The following is a 22,371-nucleotide window of genomic DNA, read 5'->3' as shown; positions in this document are numbered from 1 at the left end:
TAAATGTTAATGAGCTCCCCCCTCAGTCTCCTCCAGACCAAACAGCCCCAGGTCCCGCAGCCTTTCCTCACAAGGAAGATGCTCCAGTGCCCTGAGCATCTTGCTGGCCCTGCACTGGCCTCTCTGCAGCAGTTCCCTGTCCCTCTGCAGCTGGGGAGCCCACAACTGGACACGGGACTCCAGATGAGGCCTCAGCACATGTGGCAGAGCAGAGGGGGAGCCCTCCCTGGCCCTGCTGCCCACACTCTGCTGGATGCCCCCAGGCTGCCATTGGCTTCTTGCCCACGAGGCCACGTTGCTGCTCATGGGCAGTTTATTATCAGCCAGCACTGCCAGGTCTGTCTCTGCAGAGCTGCTCTCCAGCAGGTCACCCCCAGCCTGGCCTGGGGCAGGGGGTTGTTCCTCCCCAGCTGCAGGACTCTGCACTTGTCCTTGTTGAACCTCAGCAGGTTCCTCTGTGCCCAACTCTCAGCCTGCCCAGCTCTCACTGACTGGCAGCACAGCCTCTGGTGCATCAGCCAGTGCTCCCAGTTTGGTGCCAGCAGGGAACTTGCTGAGGGTCCCTCTGTCCCCTCACCCAGGTGGTTGATGAAGATGTTGAACCAGACTGGCCCCAGAACCCATCCCTGTGGAACTCCACTGGCCACAGGCCTCCAACTCCATTCTGTGCCACTGATCCCCACCCTCTGGGTTAAATATTGTGCAAAACATAAAGTTTTGCCCTGAAAAAGAAGAAATTTCCATGGGTGACACCTGCCAGGTGAGTCTGGCTTTTCAGGATCTTGGCTCTGTCCCACAGGTCAAACCACTGACATCAACTTCTCAGAGCACTGAATTAATTTGTTCTGGACTTGTATGGCCTCCTCTTATAGTCTGGTATTAGTGGACCTCAGACCAGGATGTCTTCCTCCTAAACATGGTACAAATAGGGAATAATAGAAATGATCTTTCTGCATACTGACACAGTCTGGCATTGCTGGGCAGGGCTGTGGGGATGAGGTGGGCTACAGACAGGCTGGAATGTCAGCCCATTGGAAAACAAGCTCTTCACATCAAACAGAGCAAACTCAGGCTCTGAAGAGGAGTCAGTTCAACACAGCCAACCTCTGAACTACAGCCACAGACATTTTGTCCTTAATCGACCATCCAGGGAACTAAGACAGCCTGGCAAACAAAAAATGGCCAAAACCACATTATGTGAAACCTGTGATGTTGACTTAAAACCTTATCTGCATTCACCATTTCTTTCTGTAGGTTTGCACATTTTTACAGCTTCTCCTGACCCTCTTGGCCTCACAGACAGTAGCCAGCTCAACTTCCCTCCTCCACCAACAAATGTCCATACCACTAGTAAACCTGTTTCATGTTTGTGTGGACTCACAAAGCACCACTGTCCTGCAGAAAGAGCACTTCACAGCACAGTCCTGTATTAAGTACAGTGGGACTCGTCCAGCATGCCCAGCTACTCAGCCTCTATACTGCTAACCACTGAATTTTTAGGCAAATACAGGTTTTGGCAGAGAGAAGCTTGGCTTCCTTCGCTAGGTGCTTAAGTGGGTATTTTACTTCTCGCTTCAGAACATTGCCTCCACAGAAATTAAAGTAATTCAGGGTTTCATTCCACGTTTGTATTTTCTCAGTATCCTTCTCCAGAGCTGCAGAGCCATGGGAGACTCAGTAATTAAGCACCTTCTCTGACTGAAAGACTTTTGTAACTGGAGTTAATCTTCCTAGCCTGTAAGCCTCTTGTGTTGGCCCCTCGATCCTCGGCCCCACAACGTGCAACAGGAGGGCAGCAGGTTTCTGCTGGCAGCAGGGGTTGCAGCAGCATTAGCCGTGTTGATGGGGACTGCCTGCCTCTCAGATAACTTCTGCTCAGCCCTCGTTCACTGGAGGTGGTGTCCTCGCTGACTGTGTGTGCAGCGGGGGAATGCTTTATCCACCCAGCAAAGACAAGAGTGGAAAAGCACCAAATTAATGCCAAGATCTTGTGGCAAGTGTTACTGGAGCACACTCATTATTTTACCTGAAAATAAGACTGAGAGCATAATCAAGCCTACTGAAATAATGAGGTATGTAGGTTTAAACAAACACTGCAGCTGCAAGGGCGCGGTGCGAGGCAGCCTCAGAACCTGTGGAAGCAGAAGCAGAACTGTCTGCAGCAGCACAGCACCCCACAGCTGTAGCTGGGACGAGAGGCAGCGTGACACGTGTGCCTAGTCCCACTAAGGGCTGGGGAGGGTTGGAGTAGGGCTAGAGGACAGGTCTGTGCCTCAGCAGGTACAAGAATGGGCTGTGAAGCCAAATGCCTTTGATGTGTTTCCCAGGAGAGAGAGCAGAGACGGCAGAAGCACGGCTTGCAAAGGGCAGCTTCCAACAGGCTGCTTGGCTAAGGCGAATCACCTCCATCACACCCTGACAAGAAGCTGTTGCAAAGACTCCCTCTCCTCATCCTTCTCTTTGTAAACACTTGGGAATGGCTTTGGGACAAGCCAGGGCTTTCTGCCTGACCAGTTCTTGGCACAGCAGAAAAGTATTTCATCCAAGGGCTGCTGCAGTGCCCAGCTCTCCACTTCCCAACTCAGAACAATAACTGAAGCTCCCTCTATGAGTTCAGAAACAAACCAGCAGACAAAATACCTCCAGTCCTGTTTACTCACTCGTGAGCTCTAGGTATTTGTGTTGCTAGCTTGAGATAAAAGGTTTCCTGTGGGAACCCAAGGAAGTGTCTGTGCCGCTCAGAGCTGCTCTGGGGGCCTTGCAGGATCGTACACAAATATTTTCAGGTTGGATTTGAATGGCCTTTTCTCCTCCACACGGTTGATTAATAAGTACAGGGCAGTGAGATATAGTAAAAGATGGTTATAAAAGGAAGTGGTTCTCCTCCAGGCTCTTGAGAATTTGCAGCCAGTCTGTTTCCCCAGAACTGTGAGCTCTGCCTCTCAGACCACAGCTTTGCCTCCACACAGCCCAGGCTGATGTCCCCAGGAAATGTCTGCAGAGGTGTGTAGGGAGGTGGGTGGATGTGTTAAAATGCTGTGTTCATCTGCTGAGGACAGTGGGACACTAACTAGGCATCCACCAGTGAAGCAGGTGTTGATCTGGTACATGTAATTATCACCTATATGAGTTTAGCGATATAAGCAGCAAGCTTAATGATGAAATGGTAAGCTGTGGAGAACAATAAACAAGCTTAGCCCAGCTTTTACTGCGTTGCTAAGATGACCTGAACTTTAGCTTAGTCGTGCAGCCGTTTGGAATCCACGAGACATCCCAGCCAGGACAGTGGTGAGCCACGATGCAAAACGTGCACGAACCGATGCAGTGCCTGGGTTCAGAGTATCAGTCTGCTCTCAGTTCCACCGCAGCTAGTGTCTGAGACAAAGCCTTTCCCTCCTCTCACACCAAGGGCATGGGAAAAAGCAAAAGCTGGGCACAGCTAGGACAACAAACCAAATTAATCTGTTATTGTGAAGCATGACAAAACATTGGTAGCACAGTGCCCATAGCTACTCAATTCCTAACCTTGGGTCTTGTTGACACTCCCTGAGGTGCAAATAGAACCATAAACCCACCAGAACTAAGAGTAAGACTCCTCTGGTCCTTTCAAAGACAGAAGATCGTGTGCTGCAGGAGAGAGAAGGTGTCAGCTCTGTTTGAAAGGAGTTCATGACGTGGGATGTTCGTCTTTCCAGATGAAATTCGGACTTGACTGCCCAAACATCACATGGAGACTGTTCTCCTGGCATTTCTATAATCATCACCATCTGCTGTGCTTGAAGGAACAGCCAAAAGGATGCAGCGAGTGGTACCTCTTCGTGCCAGAAGACCCTCCAGGTGGTAGGTAACACCAATGGCATTATCTGACATGCTCTTCAGCAAGGGCATCACGGAGCTCATTGACTCAAATAACCATTAAAAGAGCAAACTCCCGCTCTGACACTGAAAGATCGGTAGATAAACCTTCACCAGCAAGGGAGACCAATACACGCATCAGAAATACAAAGCCTTAAGCTACCAAAGGTTCAGCAGATTGCCTTTCTGTAGCAGGGAATCGTTTTCTTGCTTATCTCTCTGTAAAATCCCGAACACAGAATTGTGCTGCTGCCCATGGGGTTGGCCACACCTGGCAGAGGGAACCTGGGGACAGGACATCTCAATCCACTGACACCAGGCTCTTCAGAGCTTCTCTGCTGAGATGACAATCTGCAGTAACTCTGAGAGCAAGATGTTTGCCATTTACATGCTGCTGAAAGAGTAAGATACACCTGAAATGTTTATGCCATTATTTCCTCACTGTTTATTTCCAGTGACCTGAGGCTCTGAGGCTTTCCAGCAGCAGGACAGGGTTGCCAGCACTGCTACAGAAGTAGGGCTTTAACTGAGCATTCCAGTTGCTGGGGGAGAAACACAGGAGCTGGGAGGACTGTGCTAGGCAAATATTACCTGCAGGCATCGTCAATGAGCCAGTGTCAACCTGAACCTAGACTGCTTGTTTGTCTGAGGATACAAGTTGAGCACTACACAGGGAACCCGATTCTCAACCTACTCAAGCAAGACTCAGGAATAATACTCCAGAGAGATGTGTTAAGTTATTCCAGAATAAGTCTTACAATGTGACATTTGTGTAAGCCTTAGCAGTTAATTTTCTTGCTGAGTAGGAGGAGGATTAGCAGAGAGAGAAAAAGGACACGAGTTAAGGTACTGAGTCTTCTGTGTTGTCAGAAGCTTGTGCGTGACTGTCGATGGCTGTATGTCTTTGCACAGCCAACACACATTGCTGCCTGGTTCTGCCTGATTTTTGATCAGCTGTAGCTTTATTATGTACCCACGGGCTTTTTTGTCTCCTAAAGCACATCAGCTGATGTGAACAGCTTTTTTAATTACCTTAAATAGAAATATCAGGGTTTTTTAGCTTAAGCACTGCAAGCACCTCAGCAGAAGCTCTCTGCTTCCACAGCAAACAGACCGACACCCCCCCACCCCTGCCAGTTTCCAGAAATCCTCTTTCTTCCTCAAAACTGTAAATGAACAAGAACTCTGAAATAAAAATCAGGTTATTTTTTGACATCATCTTCTGCCAAGGCAACGGTGAAGCAGAACTCCCCCCAGTTCTTCAGCTTCTCTCTCTCGAGTCCCCGTCTCCTGCAGCCGTTTTCCTCAATCGTATTTTTACACTTTGATGGACACAGCTTTACAGTTTTAAAGCCACTGTGCACTCAGTAGACCTAAACATGACTTCTAAACACCATCCCCCAGCAGGCAGCCCTGAGGACGGGCCACGGCCCGGGGAGCCTGCTTTAGCTAAGCAGCAGCAGTAGCTGAAACAATTAAAATGAGCCTGCCTTTGAAGCATGCTAAGTCAACAGATGCTAACCCACTAAATGTAATAATTACATGCTTCCTCCTGTGAAACTGGGAATAAAAGGGTGTATCTCCAAGCCACCGTATTTAAGCACGTCAAAAAGAGGGAATGCACGTTTATGTGGGTGCGCACAGACAATAGAAACAGGTCCTTGGGTATGTTTTAGTCCAAATAGCAGCACTTTCGGAGAAGCTGCAGATATGTATGGAGACGTGTCTGCATTAAAACTGCTGGCATTTTTATAGAACACCACATATAAAGCATCAATCACATTTGCCAGCAACCCAGTGCCTGGGAATTTCTACTTTGCTTACTTTGGGAGCTTAATCAAATGAACACTGTTCGCCTCTAATGTCATAAATCAGACATTTCAAGAGGTAACAGGAGCTTACAGTCGTAAGAGTGAATTAATTTCCAGTCAGCTCTTGCTTCTCTGAATATTAATTTTGAGTCTTGAATTTACTCCAAATGCCAATCCAAAACCATTTTTACTGTGTAGATGTCTGATAAAAACAAATTCTCCTTTTACAGCACTACATACACAGCTCTCTCTGCTTTGCAGTTCAAGAGCACCCTGAAAAATTGCGGTGTCCAGAGAGGATAAGAACAGGCCAGTCACAGATGATGCCAGGCTTCAGCACTGCCTGCAAAGGCTCCAGCAACACCGTCAGCCCACGTGGAGATGGTGATGAGCCCAGGTGTTATAGTCCAAGTTCTAGTTCTAAGAGGATGGCTTAAGGGTTACAGCAGTAAGCAGAGCTCCCCAAGGTCATAGAATCACACAGTGGTGGGGTTGGAAGGAACCTTTAGAGCTCATCCAGTCCAACCCCCCTGCAGAAGCAGCTCCCACCTAGATCAGGTCACACAGGAACGTGCCCAGGTGGGTCTTGAAGCCCTCCAAGGAAGGAGCCTCCACACCCTCCCTGGGCAGCCTGGGCCAGGGCTCCCTCACTCAAACACTCAAACAGTTTGTCCTGATGTTTCAATTGAACTCTTTGTGTTCCAAGGTCCCAGCTATTCCTGCCGCATCTGACCGGCAACTACAACATCTCCTTCCCCTCATTATGTTTTAAACCCATCTTTGCCACAGCCCGGGGAACTTAACCAGAGCTCTGCTGTGTGGTGTCTTTTGCGGAATACATTTTCCCCTTAGCTTCTGGCTTCAAGCCATGTCTATAGGGAACAGCATTTAAACTTCCATAAAGCAGCTTTCTGTAGAGATGGGGGAAAGAGGCAAAAGATGAAATCATTGATTTTCTCTGCGTGTGAAGTTTAGTCAATTGCATCAGTTCTTCCAGCCTTCTTGTAATTCAGTGAAGGCTGAACAGGTTTTTTTGACTGCAGTTAAACGAATGCAAACTTGGCATTGCTCCTTGAAATCCCCTTTCATCTGAACCCATGTGCTCCTCTGGCTGATGGCCAAGCAGCACAAAACCCACAGTGGGAAAGCGCCTGGCTGACTCTCCTTGTGTGCACGGCTGTTGAAGTGATGCACTCAGCAGAGTGCCCACAAACACTGATATGCAGCCTGCAAGGGAATAACAGAAGCTACAAGACAGGAAAGGAAGAAGGATGCTGTGCTAAGTTTTGTGGAAGGACTGTATGTGGCCACTTTATTGTAGTGCCTCTAGAATACGCATGGCCATGGCTGTATGGACAAGCCCAGTCTCAAAAATGTTACATAGAATGAGTCTTGGGAGCTTGCTAAAATCAGTAGCTTCCCTTAAAACCAAACAAACTGACTCACTTTCACATGGCACGTCTGTGGTGAAACGGAGAGGTGCTGCTAGGTGATGGATAGATGCCGTGAAGAGAACTGCAGCCCTGCTCCCAGGCCTGACCTGTGTGGGTACAACCACAGCACCTCGTGCTGCTCTGCCCCAGCAGCCTGAAGGTCCTTTCCAACCCAAACCAGTCTGTGATTCTATGAAACACAGGCTGGTAACGACTGCAGCGCTCGTTCCTCACCCATTGCCCAGGGCCAGCATGTCCAGGGAGCCCTTGCTGGAAGTCTCTGCAGAGACACATCACACAGGGCTGGATGTCCTCCTGACAAACCGTTCTTGAAATAGAAACAAAACCCAAAAAACTAAACTAAAACCACATCTACATAACCTGTTATTACTTTTATGCCTTAAATTTGCGCTGGCCTGCCCGGACACGCCGGGCAGCGTGGCAAGACAGCAATTGTAGGGTACGGGTTCATGGCAGGGTAATCCGTTACAGGCATCTGCATGAGTAGCCTGCAGCAACAACGATTTGTCCTTCTGTTTGCTTCTTCATAATCATATTCAATGCCTGACAGAGTGCTCAGCAGCATTTACCTCACTGGAATTGCTTTGCTAGAATATACCTTTCTGGAATCACATTAAGGATTGTTTAATGTTTGTACAAAGCTTTAAGTTTGTAAGTAATATTATTGCTTTATTACCTTTCTTCCTCCAGGGGGATTCCATTATTAACCTGGATGTTCAAGGATTTGTTGCTAGAGTTCAGTGTCACACTAGTTTTTCCCATGTTTCTGGCAGGCCAGCAAGTCAGGAGTTTGCTAATAACCAACGTGTACTATCTGGGATGGCAGTCCTTAAGAAAACCCAGCACAAAGGGGCTCCATAAATAACGTTACAGTAATTTCTGGTCATAGAAATGCCTCCAACAGTAGCTGCAGGGAAGCACAGGATGGATTCCCTTTGTAAGCCACATAAAATAACAGTTGGTTTTTGTTGCTGCTTCAGTCAAGCCAACACACATTACCTTCTCTCAGAAAGCATGAAAGTAGTAAATTACCCAAAATGTATACAGTTTTGTGCATCCAACAATGCAAGTCACAAAATCAATGACAGAGAAAAACAATTGCTCAGGGATGAACAATGAGATATATTACATGAAAGCTAAAGAGAGATAATGCTCCCCTCAGGAAAGACGCAGCCAAGTCACAAAGACAGCTTGCTCTGCAGGCTGCAGAAGTGACAGCTGGAGAGTACTGAATTCTGGTTGATGGACACACAGACTCATGGGGTGGAAAACAGGAAAATTCCTCTACAGTAACATTCCTCATCCCCTCCCCCCACACAAAAGGCAGGCAGACTTCCTCAGGGTACCCTGACACTAAAACTGTGGTGTGCAAAAGGGCCCAGACATCAGTTCATAGGAACATACAGTGATAGAATGGTGGGGGTTGGAAGGGACCTTTAGAGCTCATCCAGTCCAACTCCCTGCAGAAGCCCCTGTGGAGCCTCCACACCCTCCCTGGGCAGCCTGGGCCAGGGCTCCCTCACCTAAATGGAACTGTTTGTGTTCCAGCTTCATCCCATCACCCCTTGTCCTGTCACTGGAGACAACAGAAAAAAAGATGCTGCCCCAACCTCCTGACACCCACCAGTGAGATGTTTGTCAATATTGATGAGATCCCCCCTCAGTCTCCTCCAGACTAAACAGCCCCAGGTCCCGCAGCCTTTCCTCAGAAGGCTCCATAAGAGAACCCCAGGCCTATGGTAAAACCTGAAGCTGGGAATTCAAGACAACCACAGTCACATCTTTGTAAGCAAGCAGCAGCACTCACCCCTGCAGACCACACGGGTGGTCCTTATGCTGCTCGACAGATGGCAAGTGCTGGCTGACCTGTCAGCAAAACTCAGCGTCCCACTGATATACCAAATGGGAACCTGAGTAGGAATGAAGCACCTACGTGCCTATGGCTCCAGGATCAAAGGAATTTCCATTTCCATTACTTTCCTTTTCCACAAAGGTCCAAACTGTGTCCAGTGCAGGAGTAACAAATGCCTGTGTCTCTGGAGTGCTTCAACGCTGGCCAGCACACAGAGAAGCCTCTGCTCTGCTTCTCTTTCTCTGCACAATCCTCTTGCCTGGCACGGTCTCACGGAGTCACATTCTCACAGTGGTCACTGGCCCGTTCCCCAGCTCAGAAGGGAAATACGAACACAGGGCACTGGCCTTTCAGCTCCTCAGTCTTATCCAAGAGTCCTGCGCTTCCAAACATTTCTGTGACAGCAGGGGTAGATTCTACTCTTCTCAGTTTATCACTGAAACCACTGCAGTTTGTCATCTCACAGACTCCTGTAACTTACACAGCACTTTAAAGGATGAATGTGTGTCCAGAATTTATGCAAACTGTGCAGGGTTTCCATTCCCATCTGCTTCCTCAACTAATATTTCTGCCTCAAGTGACAGCAAATAGATCTAGTGCTTTGAGAGCATTATTTTAGAACTTCACAGTCAAGATTCCCGAAAGTGTGCAACGCAGGGAGCCCGTCTGAGGCTTAGGTGTTTTGCTCAAGGGCCGTGCTTACTGAGACTGACTCCAGGTGACTCAGTACCTGCTCTCTGAAGGGTCTGGCTTCTTCTAAGTGTGTTAAAATTGAGTTCATAAAGACCTCCAAGGCAAAACCCAACTGTTTTCCAAAGTTACTTAACATGACACACTGCATATCCAGTTCCAGAGGACTCGGTCATCTCACTCAATCAAGAAAAATCAGTTTTGCTCTGCAACAGACCAAGCTGCTGCTGAAACGGGCAGTGCCACCTTTCCCCTTCTTGTCTCTGCTGGTTCCTATCACTTCTTTATGACATGGCCACCCTTTACCACGTGCTGTGTTATAAGCATATCAGGCAACTGACCCAGCTGAAGATGAGGCCTTTATTCCTGAGAAGGAGATACTAAACGCATTTCCAGCCTGGTCATTGTATGGGTACAGCACATCACAGAAATGCAACACCACCACAGCTATTGGACAGGCTGGAGGGTGAGAGAGGGAGAAATCTAATGAAATTCAACCAGGGCAAGTGCAGAGTGTTGCATCTGGGACAGAACAACCCCATGTGCCAGCACAGGCTGGGAAATGAGCTGTTAGAGAGTCATGTAGGGGAAAGGGAGCTGGGGGTGCTGGTGGGCAGCAGGATGAGCCTGAGCCAGCAACGTGCCCTCGTGGGCAAGAAGGCCAATGGCAGCCTGGGGTGTACCAGAAGGGCTGTGGGCAGTAGGTCAGAGAGGTTCTGCTCCCCCTCTGCTCTGCCCTTCTGAGACCACATCTGAATAGTGTGTTCAGTTCTGGGCCCCTCACTTGCAGAAGGACAGGGACCTGCTGGAGAGAGCTCAGTGCAGGGTCACAGAGGTGATGGAGTGGAGCATCTGCCTTGTGATGAAAGGCTGAGGGAGCTGGGGCTCTGCAGCTTGGAGAAGAGACTGAGGGGTGAGCTCATTCATGTTACAAATGCATCAAGGGTGGGTGTGAGGAGGCTGGAGCCAGGCTGTGCTCAGTGATGGGCAATGATAGGACAAGGGGCAACGGGCACAAGCTGGAACAGAAGAGGCTCCAAAGCAACACAAGGACAAACTTGTTCCCTGTTGAGGTGAGGGAGCACTGGCAGGGGCTGCCCAGATGGGCTGTGGAGGCTCCTTCTCTGGAGACATTCAACCCCAGCTGGATGAGTCCCTGTGTGCCCTGCTCTAGGTGGTGCTGCTCTGGCAGGGGGTTGCACTGGATGAGCTTTCCAGGCCCCTTCCAGCCCTTGGGATTCTGTGATTCTGTGTGATAACTGGAAGGGTGTGAATCAGCAGACACTGGTGGGAGTCAGCCCTCCTGCACGGGACTGGCGAGGTTTGGGTGCGTTTGAGGGGTGGGTGAACACGCAGTTAAAACGTGCTGGGTCTGGTTTGTGTATAAACCCCCTCTTAATTTTAGGAAAAGCATTAGTACATAAAATACTCATAAACAAGCAGTTTTAACTGACACATTTTTTTCATGTGAAAAACATAGAATCACAGAATCACAGACTGGTTTGGGCTGGAGAGATCTTCAAGCTCATCTGGTTCCGCCCCCTGCCATGGACAGGGACCCCTTCCAGCAGCCCAGGCTGCTCCCAGCCCCATCCAACCTGCCCTTGGGCACTGCCAGGGATGGGGCAGCCACAGCCTCTCTGGGCAGCCTGTGCCAGATCATCTACTGATTTATTCTTTGTGGCTTATAAGTCTCAAACGTTTTGTATAGTTTTTGGAGGTAAGATTAAATATTATTTGCTTTAGAAGCCAACAATATCAGCCTAGATTTAGAAAACACATGGAGCCAAGGGTTCCTTCTGTGCCTGTTAGAAACATTAAGCCCTGATTTTACATCTGGATCACTTTGAGGGGAAAAAAAGTTGCTGTCCTCATACGAGACACTGCCACCTTGCTTGACTGCAAAGAGATGTTCTTTAAAGGAACAGAGACTTGTGAACAAATACACAGGTAAAACCCAGGTGGATGCATCTGATGGATCACAGGCAGAAAAGGGAATGTATAGAGACCAATATTTTTTTAACATCTGGAATTGGAGATTACCTTTATTCTCTGCAGTGCATACAGCTACAAATGGAGCCTATTATTATTCTAAGCTCTGTTGCAAGGCTGCTGCACTATAGCTCATACTACAGTCTCTTAGCATTGAGTCTTCACCCTTGTCACCAATGCTCACACAGGTTACAAGTACAAAGTGGCATTGTGACAAGTGACCTTCCCCTGGCTCCACCACTGGAACTAAGGCATCTGCAGGCACAGGTAAGACAAAACCAAGGAGGCAGTGGGGTTTCACACAGCTCCATCAACAGTGCTCACCAGTGGAACACCCTCTGTTTGGGTATCTTCTGGGCTATTACAGCACGTAACACAGGTGAGTAAAACGTGAACTCCCTACTGCAGAGGAGCCCACCCTGCACAGGATTCCAGCTGTGAAGCCAGAGCTGTGGCCATGCTGCAGAATCTGCACAAAGGAGACAGAGAGATGTGTGGCATACAGTTGAAACCTTCAGCTGGCCAGTTCCTGCACAAAGAGTGGGAAAAACGCCCTCTGGTATCACCATCAAGCCTCCTGTATGTAACTAATGAATACACTGAATACGTTCCCTTAATAAATTAATAAATAATTGCTTTTTAATTAAATGAATACAACCAATTTACAATAAGCACCAGCTACCAGTCTGTTAATGAAGAATGATCCCTCTGTAGAATGTGGGGTCTGAACTTCCTCCACCTGCCCCTGACTGCTGTGAAAGTTGCAGTAGGATGCCTGCACCTGCATAAGCGTGTTATGAGAGAACATCCCTTAAAAGAGGGAATAATGAGGCACACTCTGAGTGCAGTGTAGCAGGGACTCCATCTTTGGGGGATTCTCTGCTGAGCTGCACTCACCTCAACGCTAATTAAGAATCAAATTGGAAAGGATAGCTCATTTAAAGCAGAGCTACCTCTAGCAAGTGCAAAATACCAGGCAGGAAAGTGTGTCTAAAGCAGAGATGACCTTTATGAAGAAACCTGTGTTAAGAACACACAGGGCACCCATGAGCAAGCCCAGGTAAGGAATTCCTGCTTCTGCCTTGTGTGAGGTTACCCACTCCCTGCAGCATGAGGTAAAGCCTTGTTGCTCATCCTGTTAATGACACTTTCATTCCTACAGTACTTTGGGAAAAATAAAACCCCAAAGTCCTGGAACTACTTCAGATTGTTCTGCTACTAGAGGAATTGCTAAGGCTCTATCACAAAACAAAACCACTCCTTTTCTTGGTTTTGATGACTGATGTTACACCCGAAATCGCATCACCAGGTGAGGAGACACCATGGGTATTGTTCCTATGCTCTGGGAATTCTCTGTCGAGTTCTGTCTGCTGTTGATTTGTTTGTTCCTTCACTTGTAAATACAGACTTCAGGGTATTGAATCTGAAGCAACAAAAGAGCTGAACTCAGCCTCTTTGACACTGAAACAGGGCTTTAACCTGGGAAGACCTCTAATCTATCAAATTTGCCTGAAAGCTTTTAATTTAAATGGTGAAAAAGAAGGGGGAAAGCAGCATAAATTTTACAAATGCCTCACTTCTGGCTTTCACCTTAAATCATAAATGAAGTGCTTCTCTGCCACTTCAACCCATCAAGCTACTAACTAATGCAATCTGCAGTGAGCAGGAGGAGAAAAATAGCCATATGCCAAAACACATGGAGTACGAGGAGACAGGGTACTTCTGGCTCTCAAAGGCATTTCCAGGTCCGACAGAAAACCAGCAAAGACTGGACTAAGCACAGGTTAGGAACACTCACTCTCAGCCTAATTTATGATTTACACAGCTCAGTGAAGCCCCCTTACTTACCCCCAGGCTGCACCCAGCTTGCAGGGGAAAGGCTTATGTACCACAGGAGGTGACTGCTCTTGACACACAAGAGTTGTTACTCAGACAAGAAATTACCTCTCTGTGTGGCTCTTCTCTTTCCTTATAGCCTCAATAATTAGAGGCATAAATTTATCATTGTTACAGCATGGATAAAATGATAATGTTCCTGTCAAAGGCTGCATCACGTAGGAGGGGCTGGTGCTCACCACAGCCTTGCAAAGTGTGCCCTGTGACTCAGCGTGAACCTCTGCCGTGCTGGGTGTCAGCCATGTGGAAAGCACAATCCAAGAGCAGACATTGCTCAGCCAAGTTATCAGAGCAGGCCTGAGATGAACAAAAACCCCAGCTAAACAGACAAATCCAAACCCAGTCGCTCTGCACGTCGCTGGTGCATCCATAAAAGCTTGTCTTTGATGAAGCTGCTGCGAAGAATGGCCACGGTGAACAAGGATGCACGTTTTTAAAAGGAATACTACAGCCAGCTCTTCATCTCTGTAAGGAAAGCGTTAAATGAGGATCTTGGAAATCAGTTTCCAAACACTGCAAAACTAATAATTCAACCTGTCCAAAGCTGCTGTGCAATTAAAGGTCACCCCAAACCCAGAACCCCTGTAATTGCACAGCTTCAAACAGGCAGGACAGTGCAGCCTTCACACATTTCAATCAGCCCAGAGACACGATTATGTCAGCATACAGCACCACCACAACCTATTTTCTTGTCTTTAGGAACTGCACAGGTTCTAGCACCCATCCACCTTTTTTCCTCAAAGTAACGATTTTGAACATTACTGTCTGAATTACTTTTGCTTCCAGATTAGCTGAAAGAGACAGAGTGCTTTTATTCCAGTTGGGTTCACAGATAGAGCAAGCCATGGAAAGATGAACAGGGAGAAGACTGTTTCTGTAGCACAGCCTGTGAATCAGAAGGGTTTCAAACTGCAAATTCAAAAGGCTTCAAGCCATGCTGTCAGAGGCAACTACAGCCATGTGTGGATATCGTCCTGCCCCACAGAACTTCCATGGGGCTTGGGGATCTCATCCTTCCTGAAATGCTGCAAGAGGGTTCTGCCACCTGACAGCAAGAAATCTGTCTCCAGAGATGCAGTCTCTTGATAAACCCAGAGTAAACTGACAACATGTTGGGATGACACCACGCTGTCAGGTGTTTCACAGCAGCCGTTCTCAGCCCCTCAGAGAGCTCTGCTGGTTGAACAGCAGGTTTCAAAAACTGCATGTTTATGAAGCATGAATCAAAACAAAAGCCACATCAGAAAGGATTCAAATGTCAATACATACATGTTCAGAACTGATTAAATATGTAAGTAACGTGCCCTCATGGGCAAGAAGCCAACGGCAGCCTGGGGGCATCCAGCAGAGTGTGGGCAGCAGGGCCAGGGAGGTTCTGCTCCCCCTCTGCTCTGCCACATCTGCTGAGGCCTCATCTGGAGTCCTGTGTCCAGTTGTGGGCTCCCCAGCTGCAGAGGGACAGGGAAGTGCTGCAGAGAGGCCAGTGCAGGGCCAGCAAGATGCTCAGGGCACTGGAGCATCTTCCTTGTGAGGAAAGGCTGCGGGACCTGGGGCTGTTCAGTCTGGAGGAGACTGAGGGGGGAGCTCAGTAATATTGACAAATATCTCCCTGGTGGGTGTCAGGAGGTTGGGGCAGCATCTTTTTTATACGGTATCCAGTGACAGGACAAGGGGTGATGGGATGAAGCTGGAACACAAACAGTTCCACTGAAACATCAGGACAAACTGTTTGAGTGTTTGAGTGAGGGAGCCCTGGCCCAGGCTGCCCAGGGAGGGTGTGGAGGCTCCTTCCTTGGAAGGCTTCGAGACCCACCTGGACACGTTCCTGTGTGACCTGATCTAGGTGGGAGCTGCTTTGGGGTGGGGGTTGGACTGGATGAGCTCTAAAGGTCCCTTCCAACCCCACCATTCTGCGGTTCTATGACTACTGTGGGTAGAATCCTTGCTACACAGCAACAATTACTAGTATTAGGTTCAAATCAAGTGCCCATCAATAGTTTTGGGCAATTAGTTATCAGCAAGAATGGACTCTGCCTTGACACTGTGCTCAGTTATCAGAATCTACTCATTGCTTTTAAAAAAATCCACTTCATTGTTAAAACTGATAGCCAAGGGCTGCTGTTGTAATACTGTACTTACACCCGTCATCTGGAAAAGGGCTGTTCTGATGATCAAAATACAAGACAGCTTTTGGCTTTGAGGCACTAGGCCAATACTCACAGGCCTTCTGGTGCAATTTCAAGTTTAGCCACAAACTGCCAGGATGACGTGAAGACAATGAAATGCAGTGTTTGTATCTCTTTTATTTTCCCTATGCAAAACGTGGAGATATTTCCCAGTTCTCCATAAACAAACAACATCTGAAGGTCTAAAACATTCTGGTGATGGGGAATACAGCAAAACCAAAGAGATTCAGGTCATGCAGATTGATGCTCACCTTGGGGGTTGCACATAAATATGTAGGAGGCTGATGGGAAAAAATAATAGCCTGCCTGGAAGATGCAAAACATTCCCGTGGCTGTGCTTGCTTTCAGCTTGCTCATCTCTATGTTTACTAAAGACAAACCTGCCTTCCATTCAGCAGGCACTGAGAGATGTTAGGGTTAACTTCTTCAGACAACAGCAGCTCCTTTGCAGGGCTTTGTGAGGCAGCTTGAAGGACATGAAGGTTTGCTAGGGGGGGTTGCCTCCTGCTGCAGGATGCCCCCTTGTCCCCCATGCCCTCTCTCCTCAATGGCAGCAGGGCAGAAGGCTGAGCAGGAAGCAGGAGTATGCAGGTCCAAAATGCACAGCAACTCATGAACACAGTGACAGGGCTCACGTACTGTGGCACTGGGGAGGCTGAGCAAGAAGTATTTCTGCTCAGTCCGCCTGTCACCTCAGCAAATCTCAGATCTGACATCCTGAGTCCCAAACACGGGCAAGATGGGACAAACAGGAGTAGAGGGAGAGAGAAGGAACAGCAGTGCAGGAAAGAGTGCATTTTTTACAAGAGCATGTTGCTGCTTTGGGGCAAAGGGGCGTGAGTGAAAGACGAGATGGAGGAAAAGGGAAAGAAGTACATAGCAGAAAATTCCAGAAACAGGCTAGGAGATATCTGCTGGGACAGACCAAGAGCAGGGTCTGTAAGCAGCAGCAGCAGGAGTTTCCTCACCATGCTCGTAATTTACAGAATGGCTGCTGCGAGCAGCGACCAGTACTTTGTTATGTGTAAAAAGCAGGACTTGGCCAGGGCCATTAATCACTGCCATAGAATTAATCCCTGTTAAGGGCCTTTTTATCTGTAATAATCTTCTTCCTGAAAGAGCATCACACAATACAGCTACTGAACAAAAACTGATATAGAAAGCAGCTTTCAGCCCTGGACAAGAAATAACTTCCTGGACAGAAATGGAATTGTCAAAGGCATAACCAAACCTCTGCTGCTTTGTTAAGCCAAAAAGGCTTCTGATTTTTAATTAACTTTGACTTTATTCCTGTGTGAGGAATTTAAGGCAGGTAGTAAAAGAGAAAGGTGGTGAAACACAAAGCTTTGGGATTCAGCATCGCATTTTTGGTCTCAGGAAGGAACAAAAAAGTCTGTTTGAAGAAGACTTTTTCCAGCACAGGAAAACTGAGCACTGTTGCTACTGAAAAATAAGCCAAGCAATCTCTGACATATCTGTCAGTCCAAAACAAAGATCGTTTGTATTATGGAGCAGCATCCACAAGCGGGCAGAGTCTGTTTCTGCAGCAGGTACTCAGAACTGGGTATGCGTTAACCTCAGCCAGGCTGTGCCGTACACAGACCGAGCACACACAGGTTCATCAGCTGAGCCTGCGGCAAGGAATTGAAAGGTATGTCTTGGTTATAAACTGTAAGACACCAACCTTTTGGTATTCTCCTCTGCTCGTGCGTCTCTTGAACAGCCAGATCAGTGTTATGCCAAACAAAGAACGTGTGTTAAAGTAGAAACTGTGTTTCTCAATTCAAGAGTAGAAGAAATCCCACCTTGGTCTTTCACACCATTTCTGTAACATGACTTGAGTAACAAAGGTGCAACACATGAGATGCTGCTGTTGCTGCAGTTGCATAGAAACTATTTCCTGGGCACAGTCACTTGAACTTCACCATCTTCACACACGGAAAATGTCCTTTTAAGGAGGGGGCTGCATAAGGGGGACCAAACTGGATGCTTTCCAGGGCATTACATTTCCTTCTTAGCTGTTGAAGGACAAAGGGATGTTGCATTACTGAAATATTCTGATGTATGAAGAAGCTTTTCATTCTACTTAGGTTTGATCAACAAGGGAAGTTTCTGTCCAAGAGGCAGGTGGATGCTGGCTGATGACAAAGCTGGAAATTCCTGCAAGCACCAGCCGTCGCTTGGACGCCACCTTCTGTGGGTAAGAAGTGGAGCTGGAACACAGCAGCTGGTGCTTGAGGAGAAATACACCCAATCCATGCAAACCAACAACACAGCAAAGACCCCAGACCCATACCTGGTCGGGGCATTTTAATCAGTGTTGCTGCCCAAAGGCCACTTCTTTCCAGTTTAGAACCTCTTCCCCAACAGCTTTCCCTCACTGCTGTTACCACACTCTGCTCCATGCAATGCAAACATTTGAGTTCACAGCTCACACAATCACAGAATCCCAAGGGCTGGAAGGGGCCTGCAAAGCTCATCCAGTGCAACTCCCTGCCAGAGCAGCACCACCTAGAGCAGGGCACACAGGGACTCATCCAGCTGGGGTTGAATGTCTCCAGAGAAGGAGCCTCCACAGCCCATCTGGGCAGCCCCTCCCAGTGCTCCCTCACCTCAGCAGGGAACAAGTTTGTCCTTGTGTTGCTTTGGAACCTCTTCTGTTCCAGCTTGTCCCTGTTGCCCCTTGTCCTGTCACTGGCCATCACTGAGCACAGCCTGGCTCCAGCCTCCTCACACCCACCCTTGATGCATTTGTAACATGAATGAGCTCACCCCTCAGTCTCTTCTCCAAGCTGCAGAGCCCCAGCTCCCTCAGCCTTTCATCACAAGGCAGATGCTCCACTCCATCACCTCTGTGTCCCTGCACTGAGCTCTCTCCAGCAGCTCCCTGTCCTTCTGCAACTGAGGGGCCCAGAACTGGACACAATATTCCAGATGTGGTCTCACAAGGGCAGAGCAGAGGGTGAGCAGAACCTCTCTGACCTCCTGCCCACAGCCCTTTTGGTACACCCCAGGCTGCCATTGGCCTTCTTGCCCACGAGGGCACGTTGCTGGCTCAGGCTCATCCTGCTGCCCACCAGCACCCCCAGCTCCCTTTCCACTACTCTAGTCTCTAACAGTTCATTCTCCATCCTGTGCTGATAATCTGAATAACCTGGATAAACAAACCAGCCCTACTGAAATTTTACACAGAAAAAACCCATCCTCATTAACCCCCTTGATGCAGGTCACCATGACAGCACCAGGCTTTTGCTGCCAGTGAGCCAGGCGCTGTAAGGAGATGGCACTGTGTCCCTGGGACACGAGAGCGCAGACGACAGCTTGGTGCTGCCGTAGCCTCAGCTTGTGCACACACCTGAACCACCCTGGTGTCAGTGGGGCAAAAGGACAGCTTGGTCATGGCAGTTGGTGAGACGACTCGGTTCTCTGACTGGGAGCAACCACAGTGTCTCCAGGTACTGCAGAACTCACCAACAGTGGCAACGCAAAGCACAGGAGCGAGACACACCTGTAATGAGCACAGATCCAGACATCACCAACACACACTATGATACCACAACAGAGCAGCTTTTACCCTGTCTGTAACGAGATGTTGCACTGTGGATGCTGGAAGATTCGTCTCAGTTTGCACAGGCCTCCAAAACAGAACTGCCAGGAGAAGTGTGGCTACAGAAGAGCAGGATAAGAAATAAGGCAGTGAAACAGTTCTCAGTCGAGTCTTGGAGGCTGAACAAATCAGGTCAAGTAAGACAAATAAATAAGGTCTAACTCTAAATAAAAAGACAAAAGCTGGGCTGGTTTAGCATGAAAACATGGCAGTGGCCATGAGTGAAAAATGGAAAGCGTTACTGCAGAAAGAGCTCATTAAACACTGGAGCATTTGGCTTATGTTACAGTTCCCATCACCACTTAGATAGCTCATATTGTCCACTTGTTCTATTTAGCCAGATCAGTAAACACATCCTCATTTTACTTGCCACATAGTGCATTACTTGTTTGATAAAAATGCATGCCAAAAATCCACAACATTGTTTAAAAAGTGGCAGATTAAAACTTTAATCATGTAAAACATTTAATATTTACAGCATTGCAACGGCAACAACAGTAAATTCATGTTGATATTTAATAGATAAATCTAAATAACTTTTTAAAGCACTCAAAATGATTTTATTCTTTAGGAACACTTAGTGACCATTTCCTTTTAAGATGGGCCATATAATAACCTTTAAAGATCTTTATAACGGCGCTGAAGGAAAAAGATTTATGGAAAACAATAGACAGAGTCTGTGTAATTCATCCTGCTACATCGCCTGCCATCAGCAGCTTCACCACCTGTCCTTCCTAACACCACCATTCCTGGTACCTGGCTCAGACCTTAATTTCTTGGCTTGTATCTGCACTGCTTCAAAACGGCCCTTGGGCCCTGGTATACTCAGGACTTTTGTGGGGTGGGGGTTAATTCCTCCTTTCACCTCAAAAGCCTCATCTCCACTCACTTATAGAGCCCTAGGGGGGTTAGGGGGCACTCAAATGACCCAGCCAGAGGAACAGAGGCTCTGCTGCAGCACCTGCAGGGGCTGGCCACCAGCCCCAAGATCCTGGGCTGATGCCTGTCACAACAGATCACCGTAACCCTACAGACTGAGGGGGGCTATTGCCAAGGGACATGAGACACCTTAAGGGATTCAGGGATGAGCCTTTGGGGATAGCTTGAGGTGGGATGGTCAGGAGAGGAACCACAAGGGAAGGGATGGATCCAAGAAAAGGGCTTGGGGGCTGAACAGGAGCTAGCAGCGTGCCCAGGGGGGTGAGAAGGCCAAGGGCAGCCTGGCTGGGATCAGCTCTGGGGTGGCAGCAGGAGCAGGGCAGGGACTGTCCCCTGTGCTGGGCCCTGGGGAGGCTGCAGCTCCAGGGCTGTGTCAGTGCTGGGCCCCTCACTCACTGCCACAGGGACACTGAGGGGCTGCAGCGTGGCCAGAGCCGGGCACAGAGCTGGGGAAGGGGCTGGAGCACAAGGGGCTGGGCAGGGGCTGAGGGAATGGGGGTGTTGAGCCTGGAGAAGAGGAGCCTGAGGGGAGACAGCAGCACTCTCTGACACTCCCTGACAGGAGGCTGCAGGGAGCTGGGGGTCGGGCTCTGCTCCCCAGCCATGAATGACAGGACAAGAGGAAAGGGGCTGGAGTTGCCCCAGGGGAAGCTGAGATTGGAGACAGTGTACGTGGAGGTTGAAGCACCATCAGGATGAGGCTTCTGGTGCTGCTTGCTCCTGGACACCTCCTGCAGCCAGGCAGGCTGCCAGGGCTCCCACATTAACGCAGACGCAGGGCGGGTATATGTTGGTGTGTGTGGCAGCAAAACAGTAGCGTGAAGGCCTTTGAGACATGGTGACACAATCAACAAACCCAAGATACAAACAAGCTAGAAAACTTCTCCATCTCCACATTTCGAGTCAGCAGAACTAGCAGCTCAGTAGAGCAGCACCAGGATCATATTACTAAGGCTTACGAATACTCGCTGAGCTAAAACTCACAGCTGGAGTTTGTCACATTCATTTGACGAGTTCCTATTAGGCTCCTGAGATGTTGGTGTGTGCTTTGCTGCAGCCTGGAAGAAGAAAAACACAGTGAGGAGCATTGCAAATAGACATAACACACAGAGAATTGCTCTGCTGTCAACCCTAAGCATGACAGCTTTAACTTAATAAGCAAAACCAACCGGCTTGGAGTGATGGGGCATCCTCCAAACCTCCAATCCTTTCCTAAAAGGACCTGGGAACAAAGTCTGACCCTTTACAAAGGCCAAAAGGTACCTCTTAAGAGGTTTTCTCTCTAACACTACAGTTCTAGTAACTAAGATGGGATAAAGTAATCCTGTCCTTTAAAGCAACACCAGGAAGGAGGTCCCACAGCAAGAGCAGTGGCTCCTTGGTGCAGACCCCCATTCCCACTGGGCTGGCAGCAGGGACCTCCTGAGCACCCCTGGGGATGCATTGAACCCTGTCGTTGTGACAGACCACTTCTGCCACACACACTGGGATGAGAAGCAGAGAGCTGTAGCTGTTGCCCCCACCTCCACTGGCACAGCCTCTGTCGGCCACCACCAGCACAGGGAGGGACAGAGCTGGGGCTGGGCAACTTCAGCACCAGCCTGAAGCATTGCAACTGCGCTCTCCTTGACCAGCACTTGGTCTTTGGTGATGAGGATAAGGCCTGTGGCTTCTTCTCCTCCTGCAATGGTTCAGGAGCCACTTCTCCCCACCCTTCAGGGTGATGTGGCACAAAACCCTGCACCACAAGCGACAGGCACGCAGGAGAAGCACTTCCAGTGCCTCCTCTGGGTGACAGAACAAGCACTGGTAAGATGATCAAGGGACTGGAGCATCTCCCTTGTGAGGAAAGGCTGCGGGACCTGGGGCTGTTTAGTCTGGAGAAGACTGAGGGGGGAGCTCAGTAATATTGACAAATATCTCACTGGTGGGTGTCAGGAGGTTGGGGCAGCACTTTTTTTCTGTTGTACCCAGTGACAGGGCAAGGGGTGATGGGATGAAGCTGGAACACAAACAGTTCCATTGGAAAATCAGGACAAACTGTTTGAGTGTTAGAGTGAGGGAGCCCTGGCCCAGGCTGCCCAGGGAG

This window comes from Colius striatus, chromosome Z (genome assembly GCF_028858725.1).
Source record: "Colius striatus isolate bColStr4 chromosome Z, bColStr4.1.hap1, whole genome shotgun sequence".
NCBI lineage: Eukaryota > Metazoa > Chordata > Aves > Coliiformes > Coliidae > Colius > Colius striatus.
Note: the sequence above shows the minus strand (reverse complement) of the source record.